The sequence below is a fragment of the Adiantum capillus-veneris genome, chromosome 24 (assembly GCF_014529385.1).
Source record: "Adiantum capillus-veneris isolate H3 chromosome 24, ASM1452938v2, whole genome shotgun sequence".
NCBI classification, from domain to species: domain Eukaryota; kingdom Viridiplantae; phylum Streptophyta; class Polypodiopsida; order Polypodiales; family Pteridaceae; genus Adiantum; species Adiantum capillus-veneris.
The window spans coordinates 90,872,687-90,878,027 of record NC_140954.1 but is presented as its reverse complement, the minus strand read 5'-3'; positions in this window follow the sequence as shown (position 1 = coordinate 90,878,027).

The window sequence follows — 5,341 nt, the reverse complement described above, 5'->3', positions numbered from 1 at the left end:
TTAAATAGGCATGAGCAGTACTTTTGCAAGAGAGAGAGTTTAGAGAATATGACAACAGTTGAGGACTGGATTTATGTGGAGCCGGTCCCCCCTCCAAAAGGCATTTGTGTTATAGATTCTCTCATTAAGAGAGACTTGGTACAATACAATCTTTGTGTTCCTTGAGACCTCTTTGGTAGTATGGAGATGGAAGCTTCATACACCAAGCTTTTGCATAATATCAACAATCAATCTTTGCTTGAAAACAATCAAGAACTTGTGAACATCATTAAATAACAATTTAGGAATTTTGGGAAAAATGTGCAAAAATGGGACAATTCTTTTTGCCTCCATTTCTCAGAACAACTCAACTGTGGTTGAGGATGCACATCCTTCTTGTCTACAATTCTTAAATGAATGCTAGAATGAAAATGATCTTCTTCTTCATCTTGCAAGTAGTTGTCATGTATACACATATTTGTACAAACTACTAAACAAGTGCTATTTATGAATCTCTAATTTTTTTCTTGGAGCTCAATGCTTTTGGAGGTGCAAAATATATATCATCGTGATACTTGATGTTAAGACTCCAAGAGTGGTGCAAATCCTGTTGTTGACAAGTATTGTGAGATTCTGAAAGTATATATCCAAAACCAAGGATCATGTCAAAAGAATTTATGAGACTACTTCCATCTATAGCTAGTAGTTGTGCAAGCAAGAATAGAGGGTGACTATAGATAAGAGAATACAATGGTAAGTTTTCAAGATACATACATATCTCCAGCAATGACCAACAACTATGTTAAGGACATAAGTTTTGTCAAAAGATGTTGAGATTGAAGGTCTAGATCAAGGCTCTTTGAAAATGCTTACAAACCAAATGGGTGGTCCCAAATTGTATTGACATAAATATAGAAAAGAGGTTGCTCAATTTTAGGACTACTTGCAAGGTGAGAGGGCCAATTCTATGGTAGAATACTAAAATAGCATTGCTTTTCACATCATGAACAAAGCCTGAGATTTTGCCAATGTCGTGCTCTTCACCCTTGATGAATAAGCATCATGCCAAAGTCTCGCAACAATTCTGATCATGCGTCAATGCTTGAATGTGACAAGCATTAAAAAAAATTGTGTGGCATGTCAACACCAAAAAAAGAACGGGCTCGAACCTTTTCAACTCTGGTTTGGAGACATCCACATAGACCATCGCAACACAATGCCTTGCATGACACTAAAACGTGGTTGTGTTATTATTATTGCTTTGTATTGTTAGCATTGGGGGCGTCACTCTTTTGGCCCCCTTACCTTGGAGATATTGCAAGGTGACTACCTTGGAGTCTATTTGCACATTGTTGTACCATTAGAATCAAAACCACCTCAAAGAAATGTGGAGGCTCAGACTTGGGGAGGCAAATCGTAATGCATACTCTATGTGCATCTTGAAAGTCTAGAGCTAGGACCTCAAAGAAAGAAAGAGTTAAGCTCGAACTTGAGGTCGAGCGACTGAAAGCATTGCATCATGGTCGAAGGACACTGTGCTTCTCTTCTTCTAGAGACCAACAAAACTTTAATAGGGTGTGTGTGCTCGTTGGGCGGTCCCATGAAAATTGAGTGGTGTGCATAGTGCACCATAATTTGGTTCAAGAAACAAAAATTGTGTGAACGTTTTAAGGAGACGCACTTTAATTTGAAAAATCATGTGAACATCATTAAATGAGATGCACTTTAATTTGAATTTTGAAATTCAAACTTCAAATTTGTCATAATCTGACGATGGTTTCCATGCCCTCTGTTGATGTCTGTTGATGTCGTTCATTGTCGTTAGGTGCTTCCCTGCAGTCTGTTGAAAATGTTTAGCTTATTAGCGTCAGCAGGTTATTCATGCATGTACCAGTGCTTGAGCAATGGCCAAGTGGTGGGCGACATGGATAGCTGGAAGGACGTGCTCCATTATCATTCCCGCCTTTCAACAGTGATGCCCACTAGCTCGCCTGCCACTGCAATTACAGACTCAACGGCTTGGCCTCCTGAAGCAAACATCTCGAGCCCGACATTGTCGATGAGCCTAATGGCATTCATAAGCATCCTCCTTCACTTCTAGCACTAGTTGCTTATGATGGCACATTACTAGTCATGATCACCTCCATTGAAAACTATCCAACTTGCTGCAACTCAAAGTATGGACTTCTCAAGGTTGCCATTGGCCACTCTAGCTTACCCCTTCTATAGCATTCAACTGGGTTGGCATGACAGTCTCACCACCACATGCTCCCTTGCCAACCAGAACGTGCCCAAATTCAAAATTAACATAAACAAACTCGTTGCTACTGCCAACATCGGTCTCTCCTCCAGCCACATGGTGGTTCTCTCTAGCGGCCAGTTCCACACCCTTGTGCTCTATTTGCTAAAGAGCTTGCATGCTGATTTGGCTTCATCCAACTATATGGACAAGGCCTGCATGCTACGCTTCCCTCATCAATTCATACCACTCTGACCGATGCTCTTAGATTTGATGTGCATGAAGATTGAACATTGAATACAAAAGCAGTCAATTGTGCTATGTAAATAGGTGCATGAGTAGCTTTGTTGCTAGCCTTACTTAGATTTTTAAACTATGTGATGTGAGTGTTGGTGCGCACTTTTCTCTATCATCATGCCCTTTCTTGACTTAGAGCAAGGTGGAAGCTTAAACCTTCATGCCTCTTATGTGCCTAGAACAAGGAAGAGGCTCGAACTTAAGTTTGAGCCTCATGCTCTTACTAGCTTTGGACAAGATATAGTTTCAAATTTTTAGCTACGAATTTGGAGCAAGCTAAGGCTTGAATTGAAGTTCGAGCCTCATGTCCCTTATGTACTTGGAACAAGGAGGACGCTTAAACCTTCATGCCCATTACATGCCTAGAACAAGGACGAGGCTCGAACTTAAGTTCGAGCCTCATGCTCTTACTAGAGTTGGAAAAGATAGAGGCTCACTTTTTCAGCTATAAATTTGGAGAAAGCAAAGGCTCGTTCGAGCCTCATGTCCCTTACATACTTGGACCAACACAATTGCTCACTCAATTTTGAACTTCATGCTCCTTATAAACCTAAAGCACAAAAACGAGATTATGTTTGAGCCTCATGTCTTTACCTACAGGTGTGGAACAAGGTAGAGGTTCAAATGTTTAATGCTCCTTACATGCCTAGAACATAGCCCAAGAGTTTGAACTTCAACCTTGCTTTAGTCATTAAAGGGGTAAGAGGCTCAAACTTAAGTTTGAACCTCATTTCCTTTATGTACTGAGATCAAGGTGGAGGCTTAAACTTACCCCTTTAGTACCTGAGAATGTGTGATTCATATGCCCCTCATCAAGTTATATACCTGGACCAAGGCGGAGAAGTTTTAGCCTTGAGTTTCTTATGTACCTAGAACATGGTGGATGCTTGAGTCATGCTCCTTACATACCTATATCAAAGTGGAGGCTCAAATTTTGAGTGTGCTCATCATGCCCTATTGGTACCTTGAACATGGTGGTAGCTCTAGCCTCATGCCCCTTATGTACCCCATATCAATACCTAGTGAGAGGAGGAAGCTTACATTAAGAGGCAGAGATTGGGGTTACATAAGGGGCATAAGGATCAAACACAATGCCTAGCAAAAGGTAGAATCTTATAATAAAACATTGACCTTGTTTCTCTTTTGAATCAAAAAATGGCTATAATAGCTCAAGTCGCATGCCCATTTTATACCAAACTTTCTTCATCTCTATTAGTGAGTAGCAGCTACAATTGAGGCTTGAACTTAAGTTTAAGCCCCTATTCATGTGCTAGTGCCTCATTTTTATATGGAACAAAGGGTCCCCACAAACAAACATGAGGTCAAACTTAAAGTGTCATTTGCAAAAATGGGACTTGAATAATTCCCAAAATTCTTAAATATGTCTTATTAGTCTCTGTGTTCCCTAAATCATTTGAGTGCATGAAGATGTATACTTTTATGCATCAACTTGTGCCTAAAGCAACAATTAATCTACCTTGCAATACAATTAATCTACTTGCATTAAGTAACTAATATACTTGCAATAAACCATTAGCCTTCTTGCAATAAGCATAACATGCACTTTGTAGAAAGCATTAACTATCCCAAGCCTCAGTCCCAAGACCTCAAACACCTTCAAAGGTGGAGAGAGCTAGCAGAGAATGAGGGTAGGGTAGAGGAAGAAGAAGTATTCCATAGGAGAAAGAAATAATTCCTCACTTATCATCACTCTTCTTGCTTAGCATACATAATAGCATAGTAATGAAGATGGAGAAGATGGAAAGCTTAAGCATTGAAGCATAGATCTTGGTTGGATTTGCACTCCATAGCCAAAAGTGTTGGTGTAGGCTCTCAACTTCTCAAGGAGCTTGGAGAAGGAGATGGAGCTCTTGCACCTTGCATAGCACACCATTAGAGTGTTTGTGAGTGTGCTTGGGTCGACCCCCCCTTGTAGCTCATGCTTGAAGCTCATTGGACCCCTCCAGGCCTAGCCAATCACAAGTAGGAGGCATTACAAGCAGCAAGGGTAGCCTTAGGACAAGTCTCCCCCTTTCCCCTTTGAGAGAGAGGACTTGATAAATGCAAAATTAATTAATTAAATCCCCTAAATTATCATTGGACCCCTTGGGTGGCCAACCAATAGGCTTCAGGCACACCATGAGGGCAACATGAGGAGGAACTTGACAAGTGTCCCTTTTGCTATCTTTGTACCATGCATGCCTTGTGTGAGTGTGGGTGTTCTCTCTCATCCCCCCTCATGTAGGGCTCGCCCCCTCCTTATAGGGATTGAATATTTGACTTTTTGACACCTCAAGCCCCTCATGCATAGGCCTAGTTCCCACCACAAGCTTGGCCCTTAAGCACTTTAAGCTTGGGCTAGGTTCTCACCTCAGGTACAGCCCTAGCATCTCAAGCACCTCAAGCATCTCAATCATCAAGCATCTCAAGCACGTCAATCATTAAGCACCTTAGTCATCAAGTATGACAAGCAGGACAAGCACCTCGAGCTGGGTCGGGTTCCCGCCTCAAGCTTAGCCCTAGCTTACCTAAGGTCTTACCTAAGGTCAAAGGACTTTTACACACATTATTGGAGGTCTTCAATGAAGCTAACCCTAAGGTCTTATGTTCCATTGGTTAGCTTTGCTCTTTGATAGACCATCTCTCATTTGGGCCCCTTTTTTTATTGGCCTTGTGTTGAGATAGATCTATAAGCACATCTCAATATCTTAACCCTTGTTTTCGTTTATTCTCCCACATTAAGTGATCAGTTTAATATGAGAAAATCATTTGGGTTGGTTAGATATTAGTTTTTATGACAGAAGGTATGGGCCCCTTCTAAAATTA